This window comes from Ranitomeya variabilis, chromosome 1 (assembly GCF_051348905.1).
Source record: "Ranitomeya variabilis isolate aRanVar5 chromosome 1, aRanVar5.hap1, whole genome shotgun sequence".
Classification (NCBI taxonomy): Eukaryota; Metazoa; Chordata; class Amphibia; order Anura; family Dendrobatidae; genus Ranitomeya; species Ranitomeya variabilis.
In genome coordinates this window covers 639990097-640016794 of record NC_135232.1, presented here as the reverse complement: position 1 = coordinate 640016794, position 26698 = coordinate 639990097, and the positions used below count along the sequence as shown (strand labels likewise).

Sequence of the window (26698 nt, the reverse complement as noted above, 5' to 3'; positions counted from 1 at the left end):
GTAGTGTCTCTTATGTGCCTTCCTCCATCTCTGATTACCTGTCGCCACCCTCTAGGGGAGTTTCCTATTTAAGGCTGCTTGGCTGTTAGTCATATGCCGGCCAACAATGTGCTGGTAGCATTCTGTTGCATTCACCTGCTTCAAGTCCCAGTTCAGCTAAGTTGAATTTTTGTTTCTTGTTTTGCTATTTTTGTCCAGCTATCTGCAATGTGACCTTTCAGTGCTGGAAGCTCTTGTGGACAGAAAATTACTACTCCAGTGGCATGAGTTGTCACTGGAGTTTAAAGTAGTTTCTGGATGGTGTTTTTGAATAGTGTTTTTAGGTTGACCGTGAAGTAACACTTTCCTGTCCTTCTGCTATCTAGTAAGCGGACCTCACTGTGCTAAATCTGCTGTTCATCCTACGTATGTCATTTCCTCTGAACTCACCGTCAATATCTGTGGGGGCCTACTATCATCTTTTGGGGTTCCTCACTGGAGGTAAGGCAGGCCTGTATATTCCTCTTATAGGGGTAGTTAGATCTCCGGCTGGCGCGTGGTGTCTAGGGCATCGTAGGTACATCCCCCGGCTACTGTAAGTGTTGGGTCAGGTTCAGGTCACGGTCGACCTTAGTTTCCATCACCCGAGAGCTAGTCCGTTTTGTATTTTTATTCCCCTGGTCATTGGGGTAACCATAACAGATCTCCAATCCTACCAGACCCAAAAGACAGACTTCTGCTAAACATACAGTTAGATCCAGAAATATTTGGACAGTGACATAAGTTTTGGCATTTTAGCTGTTCACCACAACATATTCAGGATAGTTATATAATCAATATGGGCTTAAAGTGCAGACTCTCAGCTTTAATTTGAGGGTAGTATTCACATCCTAAATGTAATGAGGGTTTAGGAATTACAGCTCTTTAATATGTAGCTTTTTAAAGGGGCCAAAAGTAATTGGACAATTATCTCAAAGCTCTTTAATGGGTTGTGTGGGCTATTTCCTCATTAATCCATTATCAATTAAGCAAGTAAATGGTCTGGAGTGGATTCCAGGTGTGACATTTGCATTTGGAAGCTGTTGCTGGTAACCCACTGTGGTCAGAGGAGCTCTCGGTGGAAGAGAAATAGAAAATCAGTAGGCTGACAACAAAAAAAACAAAAACAAAATCAGCGAGATAACAGAAATTTTAGAAGTGGCCAACAGTGCACTCGTGAGCTTGGGATCTCAAAATGGCCTGGATGTCCACGGAAGACAACAGTGGTAGATGATCCCAGAATGCTTTTTCATGGTGAAGAAAAATCCCTTCACAACATCCACCCAAGTGAAGAACACTCCTAGGAATTAGGTGTTTCAGTATCTAAGTCTACCACAAAGAGAACATTTAATGAGAGCAAATACAGAGGGTTAACCAAAAGATGCAAACCATTAATCAGCCTTAAAAATAGAAAGGCCAGATTAGACTTTGCCAAAAAAACATCTAAAGAAGCGGCCCAGTTCTGGAAAAGCAAAACCAGAATGATGGAAAGGAGAAAGTACAGCACATCTGTAAAACATGGTGGAGGAAGTGGGAGCGTATGGGGATGCATGGCTTCCAACGGCACTGGGTCACTAGTTTTTATTGATGATGTGACTGAAGACAGAAGCAGCTGGATGAATCCTGAAGTGTGCAGGGTGATACTTTCTGCTCAGATTCAACCAAATGCAGAAAGATTGATTGGATGACGTTTCTCATTGCAGATGGACAATGACTCAAAGCATACTATGAAGGCAACCTAGGAGTTTTTTAAGACAAAGTGGAATATTCTGCAATGACCGAGTCAATAACCAGATCTCAACCCCATTGAGCAGCAATAGAAAGACCCACAAACAAACAACTGAAGTAATTCCAGTAAAGGCCAGCAAAGCATCAGAAAGGAGTAAATACAGTGTTTGGTGATGTCTATAGCTTCCAGACCTCATTGCCTGCAAATGAGTCTCTACCATAAATAAAATATTCATTTTTAATACTTTGTAAAGTTAATTTATCCAATTATTTTTGAGCCCCTGAAATTAGGAGGTTTTGGATAAAAATGGTTGCAATTCCTAAATGTTTCATAAGTTATTTTTGCTCAACCTTTACGATTGAGCCTGAAAGTCTCCACTGTAATTGCATCTCAGTCATTACATTTTAAATCAAAAATAGTGCCATGCAGAGCCCAAATCTCGAAGATTCAGTTAAGGTACCTTCACACTAAGGGACTTTGCAGCGAGAACGATGACGATCCGTGACGTTGCAGCGTCTTGGATAGCGATCTCGTTGTGTTTGACACGCAGCAGCGATCTGGATCCCGCTGTGATATCGCTGGTCGGAGCTAGAAGTCCAGAACTTTAATTCGTCGCTGATCACCCGCTGTCTATCGCTGGATCGGCGTGTGTGACGTCACCACTGTGCTCTGCTTTACTGCCGGCGCTGACACATTCAGTGCAGGAAGCTCTGAGCAGCAGCGCGTAACCCTGTGGACGCCGGGGGACGTGACAGACATCAGAATGTGAGTATGTACTGTTTTTTTTTTACTTTTACAATGGTAACCAGGGTAAATATCGGGTTACTAAGCGCGGCCCTGCACTCAGTAACCCGATGTTTACCCTGGTTACCCGAGTGCTGCAGGGGGACTTCGGCATCGTTGAAGACAGTTTCAACGATGCCGAAGTCGTTCCCCTGATCGTTGGTCGCTGGAGAGAGCTGTCTGTGTGACAGCTCCCCAGAGACCACACAACGACTTACCAACGATCACGGCCAGGTCGTATCGCTGGTCGTGATCGTTGGTAAGTCGTTTAGTGTAACGGTACCTTTAGGCTATGTGCACACATCTGGAATTGCCGATGAAATTTCCACTGCAATTCCACAACTCCCTGCCGCGAGTATTACGCATGCGGAATTGGCATGCGTTTTCCCGCTAAACACTAGCGTAATTAGCTTGCAGAATGCTAGCGTTTTCCAAGCGATCTGTAGCATCAGGTTGGTCACACATGTCAAACATAGTGTTTGACAAGTGTGACCAACTTTTTACTATTATTGCTGCCTATGCAACATCAATAGTAAAAGATCTAATGTTAAAAATAATAAAAAATTAAAAATCGTGATATTCTGACCTTCCGGATTCCCCCGGAGCCTTCCCGCTCCTCGCGATGCTCCCGTTCCCAGTAATGCTTCGAGGCAATGACCCCAGATGACGTAGCATCATGAGAGACTGCTACATCATCACAGGTCATTGCCGCAAAGCATCCCTGGGAACGGGAGTATCGCGAGGAGCGGGAAGGCTGCGGAAGGTGAGAATATCACGATCTTTTATTTTAATATTTTTTTTATATATATTTACAGGTATATGGTTCCCAGGGCCTGGAGGAGAGTCTCCTCTCCTCCATCCTGGGTACCAACTGCACATGATCCGCTTACTTCCTGCATGGTGGAAAAAAACGCAGCATGTGCACAAAAAATGCGGAATGCATTAAAAATGATGGGATGCTTATAAAAGCTTTTTTTTTTAGCGTTTTTTTCAGTGGAAAACGGCCAAAAAAATGCTAAAAATCCTGAAAGTGTGCACATAGCCTTACGGTTCAAATATCTAGACCTAACTGTAAACTGATCTCCAATCTTACCAGATCCAAACGGCAGATTTCACTTCTCCTAAACATAAGATCGATGTGAAAACGCAGATAGTGTTTAGGTAATGAATACGACTTAATGTGTAAAACTTTAACAATTCTCATATATGTTTTGAGGAAATCAAAGCACATCTCATAATTATTATTAGAATCAGGGCCGGATTGGCCATCGGGCAGTTCTGGCAAATGTCAGAAGGGCCGGTGGCAGTAGTGGGCCGCTCGAGTGTGCCGGCACACTCTCCCCGCTGTCGCGGCACACTCCAGGCCCCGCATTCAACTATACCGGCGTCATAGACACCGGTACAGTTGAATGCAATGATGGAGGAGAGAGTGTCTGCTGACGCTCCCTCTCCCATCATTCCCCGCTCTGCCTGCCGCTGACACTGCGGGTGCGCGATGACGACATATCATCGCGCACCTGCTGTGTGACCGGGCGGGCAGACTGCAGCTGCTGAGACCGGAGCCAGGAGCAGCGCGGGGCACGAGGAAAGGTGAGTAGAGTGTTTTTTTTTTTATTATTACATATCAATGAGTGATAACTGGATTGGGGGGCTATTGGGGGGGCTGTGCTGCATTACATTCTATGGGGCTGTGCTGCATTACATTCTATGGGGCTGTGCTGCATTACATTCTATGGGGGCTGTGCTGCATTACATTCTATGGGGCTGTGCTGCATTACATTCTATGGGGGCTGTGCTGCATTACATTCTATGGGGGCTGTGCTGCATTACATTCTATGGGGCTGTGCTGCATTACATTCTATGGGGGCTGTGCTGCATTACATTCTATGGGGCTGTGGTGCATTACATTCTATGGGGGCTGGCTGCATTACATTCTATGGGGGCTGTGCTGCATTACATTCTATGGGGCTGTGCTGCATTACATTCTATGGGGGCTGTGCTGCATTACATTCTATGGGGCTGTGCTGCATTACATTCTATGGGGACTAGCTGCATTACATTCTATGGGGGCTGTGCTGTATTACATTCTATGGGGGCTGTGCTGCATTACATTCTATGGGGGCTGGCTGTATTACATTCTATGGGGATGGGCTGCATTACATTCTATGGGGGCTGTGCTGCATTACATTCTTTGGGGGCTATGCTGCATTACATTCTATGGGGCTTTGCTGCATTACATTCTATGAGGACCAGCTGCATTACATTCTATGGGGGCTGTGCTGCATTACATTCTATGGGGGCTGGCTGCATTACATTCTATGGGGGCTGGCTGTATTACATTCTATAGGGGCTGTGCTGTATTACATTCTATGGGGACTGTGCTGTAATGCTGGATACAGCTGTGATTATATGTTATATAGTTGTGTTACACTCCCCTCACTTCTTGTAAACTACAAGTGTACAAAGATATTATACAGTTACCAGGCGACAAGTGGGCCTGTGTGACTTCAAATGCCAGGGCTGAGTTTTAGTCCCAGTCCGGCCCTGATTAGAATTATACTGATCCAGGGTTTCGCCCTACTGGCTTCTTCTGGAGCGAATATCTTATTAGGTGGAGTACTTTGTGCAGGAGACAGGTTTCATTAAGATTACTTGACCAGGTTTATTCACTATTTAATAGTAGAGAAGTTTTGAGTGGATTTTACTATTACCTCCTCCAATATGTTTCTTCTTGATACCCTTAGATTGTTACTAACTGATCTATTCTTGTTGAGGGAAAATAACAGAATGGAAAATGAAGTAACCTCCATGCAACAGTCAGGTAAAAAAAGGCTATATTACATTATCCTTCAGCTTCCTGTTAGTACCAATTCATAAACAAAGGGTTAATGTTCTATTTAGTAGCGCCTCTGATTATACACTGTCCATTACAATGTATTTTCAGAGCCCGGGAGAAGGAGGAGGGAGTGTTAACTACAGAAAGAAAACCATCCAAGAAGCCATTACAGGGTGACACTTTGCATTGCAGTGACAGGTTTGGCCAAGCTCCAGCTTTCCATCTGCCAGGCCTTTGATGTCTCTACATTCCACTTCCAAAAAAAAAATATAATAATAAAGTGAAACATTTCAGATAGAAGAGCATCAGTCATCTCCCAGAGTACTCTACTCATGACTTCTACTTGTACAGCAACCATCCGATATTTCCAAGCCACATAACGTGGTCCACCTAGTGGGAGTCACTGCCACACATAAAGAATTCAGACCCCATACTGTGTGAAAAGTTTCAGCAGCCCTGAGCATATGGACCAGAGTTAGAAAAGGTACATGACAGATGTGCGACGTGGTTTGCTGTTCAAAGACTATAATGAGGCACAACACAATCATACCATTTTGGAGGTATAAGCAATAGGTATGTAGTCGGCTGTGTATGGGATCGGCAAAGACTGCAATCAATTGGTTTCATAGTGGATAACAGAGCGATGGTACGCCTGTTGTCCTGATCGCCTCCAACTGGTGAGGCCGTTGTACTTATTTTTAAAATCAAATTCTAAATGTCTGCATATTCCACTTAATGTTAAAGTAAGAATTTTAAGAGCTGGACTGTTCAATTTAATATCAAAATTACACAAACAGTCTGACATTGATCATCAAAGTAGGTTCATCAGCCTTAGGGATGCATTTAAAGAAACACTCCCATCAAAATGTTTATCCTCTTTATACATTGCAGTCATATTATATAGCACTGTGTACTTACAATTGCTCATTTTGCTTTTCTATCCATCTAATTCTTCTCTTTTCCATTATGTGTATGACGTCCCGTGGTTAAAAACTGACTAGCTGAATCCTTCTAAGCACTATGTAGAAACAGGAGGTCAATTTTCCCTGTATGAGTCATAAGTCACTGCAAAAGTCAATGGCAAGGGGAGGAACTGAGTAGCTGGGTCAGGAGTTCAAGAGGGGAATGATAAATGCAGGAGGGAAAAAACCCTCCTGTTTCTACATAGAGCAGGGAAAAGAGAAGAATTATCTGGGTAGAAAGGCAAAATTAGCAATTTTAAGTGCACAGTGCTATATAACATGATGACTGCATTATATTAAGATAAAAACTTTGATGGGAGGAGGACTTCTTTAAAAATATATGCAAAGTGTATTTTGAAATCTCGTCCTCTGTGATCAACTTTATTTCAGTATGTGTTCTTTTACACTTTTATGCTAAATTATGATTTTTTACTCATAAAGCATCATTAATTCCACAGTGCTGTAAGTGGGAAAAGGATAACATACATAATATTAAACAAACTGGCAGACAAGTTCAGAGGGGGCGAGGACCCTACCCTCAAGGGCTTACAATCTACACATTTTTTGGGGAGCGCAGCACTCCCATAAGAATGAAGGGAGCAGCAGTGCGCTTCATATATAAGGGCACCACTGATCGCCGGTGATCCACCCCACCTGACATGTAGAATAATACTCTGCCGAAGCCGCAATAAGAACTGAGAGAGTTCAAAACCCATTTACAGAAAAAGAAGATTTACAAAAGCTAAACAATAAGATAGCAAAAAGGAAGCTGTGAGAATAAGAACACAGTATGAGATGAAAGTAGGAGCTGTGCAGTCGGGCTATAAAGATTTTTTTTCTCTCTTGTGCAAATTGCATATTACCTAGAATGGGAATTTATTTCTCAAGAACAAAAATGTGGAATAGTCTGCAGGAAACAGTCTGAACGTCAGGCCTACAGAAGCTACGTCTACACAGACTTTTTGTGGTACGACTTTCTTTTCAATGGAGTAATCCAAACGCTACTGATCCATTTTCAAAAGATTTTTTTTCCAAGTGATTTGCATTAAAAACTCTACAGAGTGTTATGAACCCCATTCATAAAGAAGCCTTGAAACATATGCCAGATCTGGCTCCAAACAGCTCTCGATGCATGGGCATAGATCCCATTGACTATTAATAAAATGCACCAGGTCCTATTGTCTTCACATCATCAATCATTCAATTAAAACACAAAAATGCAACAATGTCCACACATGACGTGTGAATGTGATATTTTCTGCTAACAATTTGCTAATGGCGTTTGCCAGATTTAAAAAAAAAAATTCAGTGGAACCTGTTTAATTAGTAAGTTATATACCTTTCTAATAAACTTCACATTTTAAGGGCAGGTGCTGATGATGATTTATCCCCATCTGAGAAAATTGGTCCAAGTTTGCTAATTACACTCTGATCACAGTTTGACCTGATTTTCTTAAATGTGGAGGAAAAATAAAGTTTCTCCACCTTCTCCATTATGTCAGTCTGTGAAATTGTCCTCCTAGTGCGGTCTGATTTTATCCACACGTAGGATAGCTGCGGAGACACCATCACGTGTTTCTCAACGCAAGCAGTGAATAGCCAGACCTTTCCCCAGGGAAGGAACAACCACAGGAAGGGCAGCATCCAATAAAGGAAAACATCCAATACAGGAAAACCACCTATGCCAAGCATGGTATCTATCCACAGACAGCTGTTTCGGATGGATGTCTGTGGATGGATACCATGCTTGGCATAGGTGGTTTTCCTGTATTGGATGTTTTCCTTTATTGGATGCTGCCCTTCCCGTGGTTGTTCCTTCCCTGGGGAAAGATCTGGCTATTCACTGCTTGCGTTGAGAAACACGTGATGGTGTCTCCGCAGCTATCCTATGTGCATTTGCATATTTCCCATAAGGGATGGGGGCAGTGTTCTGGATCACTGCGTTGAGAAACACGTGATGGTGTCTCCGCGGTGTTCAGATGTTTTGGTCTCCCCGAGGCCAATCATCTGTGCCTTTACTGATTTTATCCACAGACCCATAGAGTTGATTGGGCAAGTGCCATCTGATTCTGAGAGGCATGCTGTGTTTTTTTTCCTCTGACCGGAAATCAAAACTACGGATACCACTCATCCAATTGTTACAGTAGAGGGCACAAGTCCTAAAAGGTGACCAATTGCAATAGCCAAACCATCTCCCATCTCTGTTTATGCATCGTCCATGACAGAGAGGTGGGTTGGATTAGGTCGTCGGTCATCTTCTCACATAGTCACCGTCATGTGCTGGCAAAAGTACTGTCCTACAAGGGACACACATCAATAGAAGATTTGCAGGGACTAGAGATTGCATCTAAAGATCATCAGAAATACATTAGGTTGCATAATATACTCATTTTAATGTAAGCAGTAGTGTTTCTCCTTGTGGAGAGTGGCATACCTGGCATGCCAGTGTAAGGAGACTTATATGCCATGCAATGCTCCTCTGGGAAGTTAAATATGCAAATTATCTCTTCAAAGAGGAAGGTGGACTTGAACTCTAGTGCCACCTATTGGAAGTAGCAATCCTAACAGTCAATATCCACCCTTTACTGACGCCATAAGACTTAGGATAAATGCCAAACCAGAATCCAAGTCATGTAGCAAGGTTTGTTAAAGAGTTGATATTGACTTTTAGGATCGTTACCTCCAATAGATGGCACTAGAGTTCTAGTCCCCTTTCTCTCTGAAGAACATTGCATGGCCTATAAGTCTCCTTACAGTGGAATGCCAGGCATGTCACTCTCCACAAGGATAAACGCCACTCCTTAGATCCCAGTCAGATTGCTAATTTTAAGACACTTACGGTAGGTTGATTATTTTTTTTTTTAGTTACAAACACTCTTTAAGCTGGATAATTAGTAGTGAAAATATGCTGTTTTTGAAAAAATAAAGCTTCCTTCTAAAAAAAAAAAAAAAAGGATAATTCATGTCCACTTAAACAACATGAGGAAATTTAAGGGCGGACAATCAAGATGATCACCTATAACTAAGGCCTGGGTCCCATAGGGGACACAGTTATATAGCGATGCCTATAGGCTTCCGCTTGTCACTGCAGAAGGGATTACAGTGTGCCAGAGGGGTTTAACATGCAAGGATCAGAGTGTATACCTAGGCCAGTACAGCACTATAAGACCTCTCCTATCTCCTATGTATAAAGTACATTAGATCTGACAGAAAGCGTCTAGAAATTGTTTCCGTAAATTCTATTTTCCGTATTTTGGAAACTATGTAAAAATATGATAAAAATGTATCAGAAGTGTAAAGATGTTACCTTTACTAAGCTGGCAATGAACTAACAATCAGCATCTTTGGGCTCACCGGCGGATGAGACAAGGGGGAAGGCAGCCGCTGCTGGAGACGAGACTGGGTTTGTCTGAATGTAAGTGTCCTGCAAGGTACATTCTAATTAGGTGTGAGGCTCCGAGCGCCTCACTAGCATGTTAACTCTGCAACATGACAGCATAATTTGACTTCTTAAAGGATTATGCAAATTACCGCTCATCATTTCATTACAAGACTGGAAGGAAAAAACTGACAGGCAATTTATACATAACACACCTTTCAAATCCTCTACACGTGTAACACCTGGGCCATGTAACTGCGCTCCCGGGACACTCCGTTCATTATACCACTGTAATCCTAAAAACCAGAAATTGCTTCCAGCATAAGAAGAAACTTGCACATCTGAAAAAGCCGGCTATTAATAACATCCCATTGATCATGTCAGTTATGTGCCACATACACTTGTTAAAAGTAAATGTTGCCTTTCTGATGTGCCTAAGAGTAACCAGAGACTTCCATCTGCCCAGCGTCTGTCCACTACCTATGTCTGTAAGCACTGACATTAACCAATGCATCCAAGGAGCGGGTCCATACGCCTTGTGCTGTACGCGATTCTTACACATGTTTACGGCCAAGAAAAATAAAGGAATGATCCACATTATAAGCGGGTATACATGCAAAGTGTAAGAGCACGTTCACACTGCAGCCATGTCACAGGCAAAACCCAAGAAAAAAAACAAAATGAGCATTTACCCTACAGCAAGTACATAGTAACAGTACATGCAAATGACACGGGATACTTAGTTAACCCTATTATAAAAGCAATCCCATCACAACAAGGTGAACCCAACAGGAACCATCTCGATGTGTACACTATGTCATGGTGGAATGTCTGTTAAACTTTTTTGATCAAAATAGCGTTAACGAAATACCCTATGTAATTTACCTTTAGGGCTTGTTCACACTTTGCAGATTTTGCTGCGGATTTTTCCGCAGCGGATTTGGAAAAACCGCAGTGCAAAAACCGCTGCGGTTTTCACTGCGGATTTTCCTGCGTTTTCATCTGCGGATTCCTCTGCGGGTTTTCAACAGCACTTTCCTATTGGTGCATGTTGAAAACCGCTGCGGAATCCGCAGAAAGAAGTGACATGCTCCTTCTTTTTTTCCACAGCAATTCCGCGCGGTTTTTAAAGGGATTTTCCGCAATGTGGGCACAGCAGTTTTTGTTTTCCATAGGGTAACATTGTACTGTACCCTGCATGGAAAACTGCTGCGGATCCGCAGCGGCAAATCCGCTGCGGATCCGCAGCAAAAACCGCAAAGTGTGAACATAGCCTAACTTACTTTTTAGTTACTACAGGGTATATGCTCATTTTGTGGGTTTTTTTCACAAGTTTAGGGTCTTCAACACTAAAATTACTTGATATTTGTAATTTACTTATTGAAAATATGAGATCCTTGGGATGGTCTTTAGCATCATCTGCATATTAGGAGACACTGTTTTAATATACACACTTTGTACAGCACAGTACTGTATATGCCTACAGCATGTCCACAGACTGTGCAGCATGCTCCTGTGTGTAGCTACACAACACCTCCATACTGCAGCAATTCTCCAAGATTACAAGGTAAAAGATATTTCTGTTCACCCTTTTGAAGCCTTTATATACCTACACTGAACCAAAAGAAATAACATGGCAAATAGCCATTATAAGAAATATCCTATTCTGTGTCTCCAGTTTATATGCAGATCTATGCGTCTCCATGGTACTAGACAACAAGCCTGCTACTTCTTCCTAATATACATTTGGCATCTTAAAGGGAGCCTGTCAACCCCAAAATGCATTTCACCTAGCTGTTCAATTATATAGGGAACTTTTTTTTTTTTAAATGGCCTTCAGCTCGATGTTGATCCATGGCAACTTGATGAATGAACAGCCTGTAGGAAGATCGATCTTGTGCAAGCCTAGATAGGTCCACCAGGGTCTTCTCCACCGTTATCTTGATAGTATCAGGCTATCAGGTTGCAGATTTTCCTCTTCGTCTTGTTCCTTATATTCTTCAGACCATGATGTCCTTCTCCAGTGATTTCTCTCTTCATATGATGTGTCGAAAGCAGCTAAAGTAGTCCAAAGTAGCTTGGCAATCCTTGTTTCGAGTGATAAGTCTGGTTTAATTTGTTCCAAAACTGACTTGTTTGTTCTTCTTGCCATCCATGGCATTGATCACATCCTTCTCCAGCACCACATTTCGAAGGTATCAATTCTTCTTTTGTCTTACTTCTTTATCGTCCAGGTTTCGCATCTGTATGTTACTATAGAAAAGACCAAACTATGTATGAGACCATGTCAAGTGACTTCATTGTTTATTTGCCCATAGCTTATCTATTGACTTCCGATGTCGTTGCTGCATCTTGAGTGATCATTGATCCCAGTAGGTTGAAGTCCTTTACAACTACCAGTTCGTCACAATACATCTCAAATGTGTCCTGGTTGTAGCTGGCAGTAGTCAATTTCTTTGTCTTCTTTGTGTTGAGTAGCAGTTCCATGTTCAAGCTTTCCATCTTGACACTCCGTAATAAGTCCTTCATTCCATGTACGCTTTTTTAGGGAACTTATCCGCTATAAAAATTACACTAGAATTGTACAATATAGTTATTCAGTGCCTGAGAACATTATTTTTAATTCAAATGTAAATGCGGGGACTTTTGTGACCAAGGGATCAGTGCACTATTACGCCCCTTCAATTTGCATTCTGGGGACTTCTGCTGTTTCCGATTGACAGTGCTCATTTGCCCAGAACAAGCGCTATCTGAACTCAGCCTTGGTGAACGTTTGTGCGCACTGACACCGCCTGAGATTGATCACATGCACACAGTGTGGGCAGGTTCTGCACCCTGGCTACTCTCTGAAGCGGCTTGCTACACTGGGTGTATTAGAAGTTAGAGGCGGATGCAAAGAGGAGTCAAGGAGGAGAAAGCATCCATCTACACTGTGGGCTAAGTCAGAGTCAAAAGGTCAACCAAGCTGAGCTGAATTAATCAGAAGTCCCCAAAATGCAAATTGAAGGGGCGTAGCCTTGCACTGAGCCCATGGCCACACCAAGGGTGCACGGGTTCACCAAATTTGCATTCGAATTGTCAATTTTCTCAAACACTGTACAACTAAAAATTAGTGTTACCATGGGTCTTAGAGGAGCTCAGTCACCTATATCAAATTACAGCTAGTTTGTTATGCATTTTGAGGGTGTCGGCCTCTCTTTAAAGGATGTTACGGAAACAGTGTGGTCCAAGACCAAACTACGTAGAGTTCGCTTGTTGTCTGTTGCCATGGAGACCATAGGTTCTTACAGCAGCTGTAGACACAAAGTGATAGGACATTTTAAATAAAGATTTATAAAGTTGCTTTAGGCTGTGTGCACAAGTTCAGGATTTTTTGCTTTTTTCGGCGGTTTTCCGCTATAAAAATGCTTACATTAAGCATCCAATTATTAGAATGCATTCTGTATTTTTTGTGCACATGCTGATTTTTTTCCAGAGCGGAAACGCATTCCGGAAAAAAATGCAGTATGTTCATTAAGTTTGCGGAATCGCGGCGATTCCGCACACATAGGAATGCATTGATCCGATTACTTTCCGCATGGGGCTATGCCCACCGTGCGGGAAATAAGCAGATCATGTACGGATGGTACCCAGGGTGGAGGAGAGGAGACTCTCCTCCACGGACTGGGCACCACATCCCTGTTAAAAAAATAAAAATAAAATAAAAAATCGGGATATACTTACCTTCCAATGGCCCCTGGAGTCCTCCCGCCTCTCAGCGGTGCACGCGGCGGCTTCCGTTCCCAGGGATGCATTGCGCGAAGGACCTGGGATGACGTCGCGGTCACGCGACCGTGACGTCACAAAGGAGATCGGGGGACGCCGGAAGGTGAGGATAACCATTTTTTTTATTTTTTTTTTTTATTATTTTTAACATTAGATCTTTTTACTATTGATGCTGCATAGGCAGCATCAATAGTAAAAAGTTGGTCACACTTGTCAAACACTATGTTTGACAAGTGTGACCAACCTGTCAATCAGTTTTCCAAGCGATGCTACAGATTGCTTGGAAAATGCTAGCATTCTGCAAGCTAATTACGTTTGCAAAACGCTAATGTTTAGCGGGAAAACGCATGCCAATTCCGTATGCGTATTTCCCGTGGCAGGGAGTTCTGGAATTGCCGCAGAAATTTCCACGGCAATTCCGGACGTGTGTACATAGCCTTACTCTTCACTTCAGATGCAGTAGAACATTAACAATATATGGTTGTGACAGTGTATATGTTCCTTGAAGTATATTGACATATACTAAAAATCTAATCAGGGTGTCAGTCCAGTTAAATTCCAACTCCTAGAACGCCCAGATCACATGCAAGAAGATGTAAAAGGGGACAGCCGTGCCCCTTTCATCATTTACCAGAGGCTGTGTCTGTCTACTGCAACTCAAGCCCATAAAAGACCATATTCCCCCAAGTAGCGCGTGGATAAGTCTTCATGAAAACTCATGCCCGCTTTGCCTTTAAAGATGCTGCTGAACTGTGCTTTTTGGCCCCTTTTTCCTTATAGGTTTTGTTGATGTAAAATACTGACCAAATAGTGAACATGTGAAAGTAGCCTTAGTCGCCTTTAAATATAAGAAGGCTACCGTTTACTCAATAGGTTTCCAATTTCTAGACATGGCTTCAATCGAACGGGACACATTGTGTAGTGAGAGTGATGGAACGGTTATTTACTTTTACAGGTACCGGAAAAGGAAACGTGACCAAAAAAGCCGCCTTGTTGAAGCTACTAATGCTGACAATGACCACTGTCAGGCAGCTACTTCGTATTTAGAAACAGTTAGGCTACTTTCACACATCATGTTTTTTGTGTCAGGCTAAATCCTGCTAAAGTTTTTAAAAACGGATCCGACTTTTTTTTGCAAAAAACTGATGCGCCGGATCCGGTCTTCTTTAATGCGCATGTATTTTTTGGGACTTCCTGGTGAGAGAGAGAGAGAGAGAGAGAGAGAGAGACTCCATGATTTGCATGGAAAATGCTGGGAAAACCTGATCCGGACGCTGGATTGTTGTTTCACATCTCTGTCACATCTGTTTTTGGCCGTTTCCGTCACTGTGCGGTTCTTTCTGCCGGACAAAAAAACTTTGCAGTTTGGTCCGTACGCCGGAAACGACTGCAGAACGTTGCAGAAATGGATCAATAACCAGAACCCTTTTTTCACCACTACTATTCTTTTCTTCATATTTATCTAATAATCTATTGTATTGGTTACACAAATAATGGTTCTCTCTCTTACATTTGCTTGAATTCGGAACAAATTCAGTATAACAAGCTGGTAAAACGTTTGACGGGCTGCAAATCATTTCACAACCACAGACATATATTGCAAAAACATCTCTTGACAGAGTACCACAACATCCTTTTTTTATTTTAATAGCCGATCATCTGAAGCCAAGCGAAAAGGTGATGAAAAAAGTATCTGTAGATCTATCTATATGATTTAGATGTCCAGCTGTCTACTGGAAGTCTGGTATTGAAAATCCTAAACATAGATATGCGCCTGAGATTATGGACCGCATTTGCGGTGCAGAAATAGCCCTGCTCATATATACATAAATCTATTGCTTTTGTTTTGTTTTTTTGACGTTCTGTATATATTTTTCAGACAGTAACCAAACTCATGAAGTTCCCCTATTAATCCACAACTGACTGATGAAGGGGGTTAGCTAGCAGGGCAGAATTTAAATAATTAGTCACGAGCGGTGGAGCTGGAAGGGTGAAAGAGGGGAGGACGAGAGGAGCAGGGAGATGCTTTGAGGCAGGGTAGTAAATTGCTCTATTTTCGCAGGTAATTTAAATGCAAACTAGCAGCAACTTATCACAAGAATGGATTTTCCACCATCTGGTCAAATAACAGGGGATTTGTTTAGTGCCATGCAAAGAATCGAGTGATGGGGAGAGAAGGCAGATTAGCAGGTAAGTCCTACAGTCGGGCAAAATGTATTTTGTGCAAACAAGAACAGACGAGGCTTTTAACAATTACACCTGTCAGAACCTCCAGAAAGCAATCCATCTCCGGCGCCCGAGACCAAGCGAGTTCATAACCAAATGGGATTGAGCTGCGTGCTGCTTCCGAAGTTAAGGATGAAGTGGGCATAGAGGGGGGTGGGGAGGGACTGAAGGACAGGGGCACAGGATGTCTGAAGGTGATGTATGGGTGCTGGCATTGGGTATAATAGAGTGCAAGTATCCTTACATACACATGTAAAGAGAAACCTTACACCAGCCGCACAGGAGCAGAGGACCATAAATCTGCACCTAATATATTGTATGGTTAATTCTGCCAGTGCCTCGGGCAGGAGCATAAGTAACAATGTATAAACAGCCGCTGCAGCGCCATTGCTTTGTCTTGGCCGGACCATTTATAACACACCGCTACACTGAAATCACATTTTGCTGCCTGAATCGTTTCCACATTGGACCTTGAACCTCTTGCAAGAAAACGAATGGTCTTAGAACTACACACTGCACAAGTGAGCATTGTATGAGAAAAAGCTTAACTCCTTAACACCAACATCTGTGCCGTGGCTAGCCGGAGCTCTAAAATGCTCCAAATTCAAAGAGCTCGTAAACAACTTTTGTGCAAAATATAGATGTTATAGAAGATATAGGTCACCGCCAGTACTGGGGGCCACAAGTCACTCTAGTAGGAGAGTACAATAAATAAAACCCAACTTTTAATAAACCATTGTATTTATTTGTTATGTATTGCTTTTATAGCGCCATCATATTCCGCATCGCTTTACAGTCATCGCTGTCCCCATTGGGGCTCACAATCTAGAGTCCCTATCAGTATGTCTTTGGAGTGTGGGAGGAAACCGGAGAACCCGGAGGAAACCCTGCCCTTAGTTATATACTTGGCAGCCGCTGTCTTCTGCTCTTCCTGGCGCCGCACTGATCCTGTTCCACCATCTTGAAGCTGCAGATCCTGACTAGCCCAAGTCACAAGCTTTCAATGTAAGTCTATGGGAGAATTAGGCTACGTTTCCACAAGGAGCTTTTGATGTTGCAGAATTTCTGCACCTACTACGGTATTTAAATTGGGCTACTTGGTTTTTTTTATTGTGTTTTTGACACTGCGGTTTTTGTCTATTGTTGGTATGTCATTTGCTTTTAAAATATCCTGGTATTTGGCTTTGACAAAACTTTATTGAAATACTTAGGTGCAGATTACATGCGTTTCCGCCTCGGAATTTTACCTGCAGAATTTTCGCACCTAGTGCAAGTCTATGGTGAAATTCTGCACAGAAAACTCTGCGTAAGGGCTGTCCCACACGTCCAGATAATTCCGGTACCGGAATAAATCGGTACCGGAGTTATCCGTGTCCGTGTGCCTGGGAACTCACGGAGGCCATACGTGCGGCACACGTGTGCCGCCCGTATGGCGAGTGGGTACCACACGGAGCGTGTGGTACCCACTCTGCATGGTGCTGAAGCTGCGATTCATATCATCCCTGCAGCAACGTTTGCTGTAGAGAAAATATGAATAGTGTTTAAAATAAAGATCTATGTGTCCGCCGCCCCCCCACCCCCTGTGCGCCCCCCCCCCCCCCCGCTGGTCAGAAAATACTTACCCGCCTCCCTCGCTGCTTCCTGGTCTGGCCGGGGCTTCTCCTGCATGCGGTCACGTGGGCCCGATCATTTACAGTCATGAATATGTGGCTCCACCTCCCATAGGGGCGGAGCCGACTATTCATGATTGTAAATGATCGGCCCCACGTGACCGCATACAGTAGGAGGCGCGGCCAGACCAGGAAGGAGCGAGGGAGCGGGTAAGTATTTTCTGACCAGCGGGGGGGGCGCACAGGGGGTGGGGGGGCGCACAGGGGGTGGGGGGGCGGCGGACACATGGATCTTTATTTTTAACACTATTCTTCATATTTTCTCTATAGCAAACGCTGCTACAGGGAAGATATGAATACCGGCTTCAGCACCATGTGGGGGGGACAGCGCTTACTGTAGCGCTGTCTCCTGCACGCACACGGACCCCAGACGGAGAATGTCCGTGTGAGGTCCGTGTTTTACGCGGACCCATTGACTATTGGGTCCGTGTAAAACGTGCGCTCCCACGAACACTGACATGTCTCCGTGTTTGGCACACGGAGACACGGTCCGCAAAAAAATCAATGACATCTGCACAGATGCATTGATTTTTATGGGTCTACGTGTGTCAGTGTCTCCGGTACGTGAGGAAACTGTCACCTCACGTACCGGAGCCACTGACGTGTGAAACCGGCCTAAGCACAAGAGAGATTGCCATGAAATGTGCACCGCAGGTCAGTTTATGCTGCGTAAAAAAGAAGCTCAGACGGCAGGACATTTTTATAAATCCCATCCACTTTGCTGGAACTGTAAGACGCCGTGTTTTTTACGTCAAAAATGCATCAAAAAGCTAATTGTGGCAATGTAGCATAAGAGTTTTGGCTTCCATAGATTTCTATTGAGAAGTGAGCTTTGGCATGCCAACAGACAAGTGATCCGGTAGGTCACAACTAGCAGAAGAGGAACGTAGTGCCGCCAAGAACAGAAAAAGACAACGGCTGGTAAGTATATTATTACAGCACGGAACAAGTATTAATAATACTATTACGGCAGTGAAAAAAAACCAAAAACGCAGTGGTGCTGTAACAAAAGCAAATGGATCTCCATGATCTGTTGCAGAGTATAATAACCAGAGAGAAATATGGCTGCCCACACTGGGCACAGGCTTCCTGGTAGGCAATGAGCGCTAATTTAAAAAATTATTCATGGGACAAACTGTGCTATGGAAATTCTGTGCATGGAAATTATTTTAGGATGGAAACGCATAAGCTTTTCCATCAGGCATACATACCCATGGCTAGTAAAGATAAAGATAGTAATGGAGATTATTTTTAGCATATTTGGTGAGGCCTGTAGCAGTGATGGATACCTTGCTACATGCATGGGTGCACTGGCAGTAATGAATCCCATCTGCACCGTCTCCTTCCAGTCACCAGAGTGCGCTGACGAGCCCGGGCTGGAGCATTTAAAGGTCTTGGTGCGTACCTGTGCGTATGACAGGTGGGATGTATGGCTCTGGAGAAGACGGGAGTGATAAATGGAGCCGGCCTGTTCTTCCAGCATGCCACGCTGAAAGCAATAAGCCTGGCCCAGCTCCCGCTAAGGAGATAATGTCCTTGATTCCATCAATACAGATTACGAGGCAGGTGAGGGGGCCACGCAGCTTAATAACCTGCTGCCTGCCACAGAGAGCACTGACATGGAGCATGTGAGAGGAAGACAGGAGAACAGAACGCAAAGGAAAGGGAACAAATGTAGGGAGAAAAGGAGAGGGGGAGACCAGGAGAGTGACTACCTGGGAGCGAGACATGACACAGAGGAAACAAGGGCAGTTCACCAACGGCAAAGTCAAAGACTAGGTGTCGAGAAGGGATCGGTGACCACGTGAAATACAAATAACGGGATATTGGCAGCCAACGGAAAGTGCAATGCAAAATTGTAAAGGAAAAAAAAAAAAAGGACAAAAATAGGAAATAAAATACACTATCGGATTTTCATCATTTGTAACGGCATCACCGAGTCTCCCCCGTCCCTGGTGTCACACACACGGTCAGACTGCGCGCGCCGCTCTCCGCTGCTTGCCCGGAGTCTCCTTGCTACTTCCGCCAGCAAGGGCAATTAGGACATTCATTTAGCTAATTGTGTGCAGGCTCTCCTGGAGCCTGTTCTGTGACAGGCCGGGCTACCGCAGTGCCAATTTATCATTCATCACTTGGGTGGGGCTCCAGCCAGCATAGATTAACGCATGGAGACGAATGACGGCAGCGCCGTGCCTCAGGTGATGGCTTACTGGTATTCTGGAGATTAAAAGGTGTCAAGGCCACGGATGGCACGTAAACAAGGACATACCGCCTATAGGGGAGGAGACGCCGGGAACAACAGGAGCGGAAACATGCAAAGATCAAGATGACGGACAAGGACGATTCACAGACAAGAAGACGTCTTTGTAGAATGTGTCATCGCTGAAAATATCAAAAAGAAAGACTGGAAGAGGTGGGGAGAAATTCTAATATCCAGGGGTCAGCTGAAAAGCTGAACGGAGGGCCCAGGAGAACCCAGGATGAAAAATGAGATGATGGACAGAGAGAAGACAGACTGTGCAGAGCGCAGTGCCCAAGGGAGGAGAGGGAGCGATGGCAGCCATATACAGACGAGCAGAGCTTCCTGGCCCACAAATGGCAACTGTCTGCGAGAGAGTAACAATAGGCACGCAGGTTACATCATGATTAATGATATTAAAGAAAATCACTTCCTACACTGACAGGGAAGACGAGGAAATATGTCTGCCTTCTCAAGGAATAAATGTGGTGTTATATAACATATATATGAGATACAAGATGAACAAGCCTTCTATGCCATAGAGGACATGAACGTGACCCAACAGGTGGCCGTGTGCCAATGTGATCCCCTGTAATGTACCCGATACTGTATAACGTGCCCCTATTACACACAGCAGAGACGCCAAGTAACAACCAAGAGCAGAGCAACATCCTCACCTGTATAGAGACCTGATGGTATCGCAGCACAAAACCAATGGGGGCCGCTCCGGGACTGATAACGCATGGACAAGGGTGACATGGACACATTTACCAAGTTATACCCAGACGGCTCAAGAAGCACTGTGCGCAGCTAAGCCTTCCCTTCATTTAGGCTAGGGTCACACCACCGATTTTCTCTCATCCCCAAAAAACTGGGACGATTAGGTTAAGTAAACTCAGAGTATGATCACATTGTGATCCGATTTTCTCAATTGTGGATTAAAAAAAATGTCCATCTTCTCCATTCTGCAGAAATCGGACTGCACTCAGGTGTCATCCGAGTGCAGTCTGATTTTTTCCCCACTGACTCATAGATATGAATGTCCGAGTGCGATCTGATGCAATTTGTGCATGCTGCGATTTTTACCCTCAAAGGAAAAAAAATAAGACATGCGCACAGCCCCATAGAATAACATGGAGACGAGTGGTATCAGTCCAATTTTTATTGCCATTAATGATAGTCTTAATTTCTGCTCGCACTGGCCAATTATCTCCACAATTTGCCAATCTTTAGCAATTATTGACCCGTTTATTACACATTATCAGACATGATCTGTGAATGTATAAGAAGCTCGCTGCGACATTGAGACAAGATTAGTGATGAGCGAGTGTACTGGTTGCTCGGGTTTTCCCAAGCAAGCTCGGGGGTCCTCAGAGTATTTGTTAGGGTATGTGTCCATGTTCAGGATTACATCAGGATTTGGTCAGGATTTTCCATCAGTATTTGTAAGCCAAAATCAGGAGTGGGTGATTAATACAGAAGTGGTGCATATGTTTCTTTTATACTATTCCTCTAATTGTTCCACTCCTGGTTTTGGCTTACAAATACTGATGGAAAATCCTGACCAAATCCTGATGCAATCCTGAACGTGGACACATACCCTTAGTGTTCGGAGATTTAGTTTTCGTTGCCGCAGCTGAATGATTTACATCTGTTAGCCAGCATAAGTACATGTGGGGATTCCCTAGCAACCAGCAACCCCCACATGTAGCAGGCTGGCTAGTAGCTGTAAATCATGCAGCTGAATCAACAAAAACTAAATCTCCGAGCAGTCACAAATACTCGGAGGACCCCCGAGCGTGCTCGGGAAAACCCGAACAACGAGTATATTCGCTCATCACTACACAAGATGTATCATCCTCACACAAGTGAGAGAAGCAATCGGTGCAACAATGGCGCGGCTGCCCACCGAGGCGTACAATAACAATGGATTTGGCAGATCTGGGATTATTGCAATGGTTGCAGGTGGGATAAATGCACAGTGTAGGAAATATACCAATGCATCAGCAATGGCTCAGCAGCTTTGGGCATGATGGCCTCCTTGGGTTGTGTGGGAACCATTATAATGTTGACCTTCTTCAGCCTTCTCCCTTTTCTTTTACGGTCTGATATTATCAGTGTAATCATAGAGACGAGAGAGGCAATAGCTATACAAAGGCTGATATTTCCTAGCTAGAATAAAAGCTGAGATTTGCCTAAAATTGGAAGAGTCCCAGAGCGCGGCGAACCATTCGGCTACCGATAGAGCAGATGTGCAGGAGCCGGAGAGGTACACATCACAGGTATCTCTGCAGACAGCTAAGTAAACAGAGGCGCGCACGCACACACACTGTGCAGCCAGCCGCACTCTGCAGTATATTAAGCAGCTGTTTGCATGAGCCGGCCGTGTCCGGAGTGACAGCTGTATTTTCGCTTGCTTTGACATTGAGTCTGATCTGGGTGAATAGCTCATATCCATTAAAGTGCTATTACAGCAGTGACTGGCTGCCAGGCGGCTCCTGATCAATCCTAACAGCCAGTGAGCTGTCATACTGCGAGAAGCCGAGCTCGGTGCTCGCAAGGGGGAAAGAGTATGAAACCACATCAGCAGCATAAAGCACCGCCACATCCAAGCAATGATAGCGGCTGATTCTGCACGCTTCATCCATTTATTCACTTTTTTTTTTCTTTTTTCCAGACATTGTTGTTCGCAAAAGAAACGTATCTAAAATATAAAAAAAAATAAGATGAGCGGATATCAAAAAGAAATAAAAAAAGAGGTCATCATTAGTGATGAGCGAATATACTCGTTACTCGAGATTTCTCGCGCACGCTCGGGGGTCCTCAGAGTACTTTTTAGTGCTCGGAGATGTAGTTTTTCTTGCCTCAGCTGAATGATTTACATCTCTTAGCCAGCATAAGTACATGTGGAGATTCCCTAGCATCCAGGCAACCCCCACATGTACTTATGCTGGCTATCAGAGGTAAATCATTCAGGTGCGGCAATAAATCTCCGAGCACTAAAAAATACTCGGAGAGATCCCCGAGCATGCTCGAGAAATCTCGAGTAACGACTATATTCGCTCATAACTAGTCATCACTCTTAAGAATCCTAATCAGAGCAATGGAGGAATCCAGCTGAAGCGCAGATGCCCTTTCTGCAGCAATAATAGGCACGGAATCCTAAGGCCGGTTTCACACGTCAGTGGCTCCGGTACGTGAGGTGACAGTTTCCTCACGTACCGGAGACACTGACACACGTAGACCCATAAAAATCAATGCATCTGTTCAGATGTCATTGATTTTTTGCGGACCGTGTCTCCGTGTGCCAAACACGGAGACATGTCAGTGTTCGTGGGAGCGCACGTATTACACGGACCCAATAGAGTCAATGGGTCCGTGTAAAACACTGACCTCACACGGACATTCTCCGTCTGGGGTCCGTGTGCGTGAAGGAGACAGCGCTACAGTAAGCGCTGTCCCCCCCACATGGTGCTGAAGCCGCGATTCATATGTTCCCTGCAGCAGCGTTTGCTGCAGAGAAAATATGAATAATAGTGTTTAAAATAAAGATCTATGTGTCCGCCGCCCTCCCACCCCCTGTGCGCCCCCCCCGCTGTTCAGAAAATACTCACCCGCTCCCACGTTGGCTGTCACTCCTTCCTCTCTGCCCCCATCTTCTCCTGTATGCGGTCACGTGGGGCCGCTCATTTACAATCATGAATAGTCGGCTCCGCCCCTATGGGAGGTGGAGCCACATATTCATGACTGTAAATGATCGGCCCCACGTGACCGCATACACTAGAAGCCGCGGCCAGACCAGGAAGCAGCAAGGGAGCGGGTAAGTATTTTCTGACCAGCGGGGGGGCGCACAGGGGATGGGAGGGCGGCGGACACATAGATCTTTATTTTAAACAGTATTCTTCATATTTTCTCTGCAGCAAACGCTGCTGCAGGGAACATATGAATCCGCGATGCAGGGTACCACACGCGTGGGTACCACACGCTCCGTGTGGTACCAACTCGCCATACGGGCGGCACACGTGTGCCGCTCGTATGGCCTACGTGAGTTCCCAGGCACACGGACACGGATAACTCCGGTACCGATTTATTCCGGTACCGGAATTATCTGGACGTGTGGGACAGCCCTTAGAGAGCGCGCACATTGCACACTATCAGGATCCTCTGGAGTTGCTGGCAATTTTCATACTTCCAACCACATTCCACTAGACGTGCCCAGCCTTGCTCATTTCACTTGTATTTAGCAAAGACGAGCAAGTCTAGTCGGCACATGACTAGATGTATGCAGATCGTATAACAGCCAACACTGGACAGTCCTTACGTGTGCATGCTGTAAGGATTCACCGGACAACCATTCAGGGCTAGTTCATCAGTGGGATCCAACACCTGGCATCCCTAGTCATTAGCTTCAGTGGCAGCTGGATGGAAACATTGAAAGGAGTTAAAGAACACAGTTGCCAACAAAAAAAAAAAAAAATAACAGCGGAGTGGTAGAGGTGCTGATTGTCAGACTCGTCAGACTCGTCAGACTCGTACCAAGGATAGGGCCTCAATATTCTATGCAAGGGCATCCCCTTTAAGTCCTATATGTTGCAAGCTGGGCCGGATATGTTATTCTAGGACTGCAGCAATTCTTTGTCGACAGCATACGTTCACAATTCAATGAGCCATTGGTTGCAAGATTCACCAAGACTGTGAATCTATATGGGTTACCGACACGCAAAAACTAAAACATTGTGGAAGCTTGCAGAGGGGCTGAAAAGAAAAAACGTAACGATTTATTCCAACAGCATTGATTCCAAGCACGCCACATAGAACATATTTATCTGGCTGTGGCTGAAATGTATATATTGGAAGCTGATGATGGCGGAATAAATTGTTGCACTATTTTGAAGTCCCCCTGGACACTACAACAACATTTTAGCTTTGTTATTCCAGGACATCCTACAGATGTTCAATGGGAAATGTGAAGGCTACGTCAGGCTTTATTCACACTGCATTTTCATTGTCCATCAGATCTACACGTTGGGAAGATTTCCTGATGTGTATGTCTGATGGATGCCACTGTGTATGCATCCATTGCCATAGACTTCACTGTTAAAAAAGGTCTACATCGTATATTAGATGATTTTTTTTAAATCTGGATACCACTATATCAAATAATGCAGGAAAATGCAGTACTACCAAAAAAAAGTACACCAATATATCAAACAGACAGAGGCCGATGGGTGCATTTACCATATAGCTTACTCGATGCATACCACAAACGAATACTACAAATACTGTGTAAAACAAGGAGCTCACTGCCAAAGGAAATGCCACTGCCTTGTAGAGGTGTAATTGGGCTTCAGCAATGTTTAGGACGGTGGTGCGTGTATCCAATCATCCACAGGACTCTCAGGACACAAGGGTTCCCGGTAGTCCTCTGCCCAGAGCATCACTGTCTCCGCCAGCAATCTTTACACCCAGAAATGCAAAATATCGTAAGAGATATCCTTCGTCAGACCACCTCCTTCTATTGCTCCATTGTTCAGTTTTGATGACCATGTGCTTATTTTGGGTCCCCCTGTTAGGGGACCTTAGTTACACAGCCGTTCATGAAGCAAGTTGTGATGCACCTATCGTAGAGAGGTGGCAGACTTAACCCCTTTAAATAAACATCATACCAAATGAAGACCACTACATGCTGCATACAACTAACCAACATAGATCTGAAAGGGCAACGAGTCAATAATCTCAACACAAAACACGAGTCAGCTTCTCCCCACCTGAAACTGCTACTTGCATTGAACAGATAACATCCCAATGTAGCAAACCGGTATATCTGTGTTTTGTGCCTTGTTCATTCAAAATGTATACAACTACCGGTACATACAAATCTTAAGCCTTGTTTTCATCTTTTTTGCCATCCATTCTTTTTTCTCCAGCATGGCACAAAAACATCTGACTCAGAGGGAAACTGATGCTAAAAGGCATCCCAAACATTTCTGTAGGATTGTTTCCATTCATCTGTCACACCAGTTGATGTGCCAATTTGCTCCTAGATTCCAATCAGAAAACAGGTAAATGGAATAAAGGGGTTAACTTGCGCTGCCGGTATAGAAGAATGGAAGAGGAGTGCAATATCCAGGAATGCGGTGGACTAGTCAACGTTTCAAAGTTCCTAACTCCTTCATCAGGACAAACCAGAGTGTTTTAATTCTCAGTATTCTCCTCAAAAGATTAAAAAAAATCTTTCATCTGTGTCTTTAATAGAAGAGCACAAGCAAATCATTAGAAGAGGTCACCGTACAAGGACTACAGTGGCCAAAGTTAGATCTTCCCACAAATGGGGACCGAATGAAGACATAGTACCCAGGCTCGGACTGTCCACATGGGAGTACAGGGGAATCCTCTGGTAGGCCCCTGTGAAGAAGTGCTGATACTATTACAGTTGATTCAGAATGTGCAGAAAAGGGTAAAACCTAATCATTTATTAAACAAGCTAGCCAAATTAATATTACATAGAAGCAAAAATAAATTTGTGTACTAGAGTCTGGTTATTTTTGCATGTAGCTGAACAGTGGGCCCAAAGACTCAATGTAACCGGTGGGCCTTTGCTAACCAAGTCCAACACTGCTAAGAACATGAGGTGGTAGGTACTATTCCATACTGGAAATATTGATGGTATGTTACATGGAGGATGGTGCACTAAACCATAAGGAATCATCTGTGGTGTGCTCCACTTCTCTCCTAGTGAAGCACTAAATTAGTATGCCCTGCTCCTGACCTGATAACGCTTTGTACAAGCACATTATTATCTTCATTAGAACAATGTTTCCATGTAAACTGAGACCTGAGTGCAAAGAGTTACAATGTTACACAGTCAACTGAAACAGCTTACAAGGAAGAATCCAATGTTTCAGTCAGCTGTGCACATTGTAACTCTTTGCTTTATGCACATTTCCCAGCTGTCAATTTACATTGCAACACTTTACAAGAGAAGTTGATCTATTGAGCTACTGGGAGAATAGCTGATATAAACACCAGCCAGCGTCTGAGCTGACAGCAGAGAGAAGGCGCTGCAGAGAGAGGGGAGATACTGGAAACAG

General features: G+C 44.1%; 1 protein-coding gene and 1 long non-coding RNA gene across 13 annotated transcripts in view; one reads left to right on the top strand and one right to left on the bottom strand.

The window, feature by feature from the left end:
* LOC143814541 (uncharacterized) overlaps nucleotides 1-5732 on the top strand; it is a 44545-nt gene extending 38813 nt beyond the window's left edge. The window contains exons 2-3 of the long non-coding RNA XR_013223633.1: nucleotides 5275-5351; nucleotides 5475-5732. This is a non-coding gene — a long non-coding RNA (uncharacterized LOC143814541). The remainder of the gene's footprint in view (nucleotides 1-5274; nucleotides 5352-5474) is intronic.
* Nucleotides 1-26698, bottom strand: part of NPAS3 (neuronal PAS domain protein 3) — a 616056-nt gene that overhangs the window by 451230 nt on the left and 138128 nt on the right. The gene's annotated exons all lie outside the window — the stretch shown is intronic.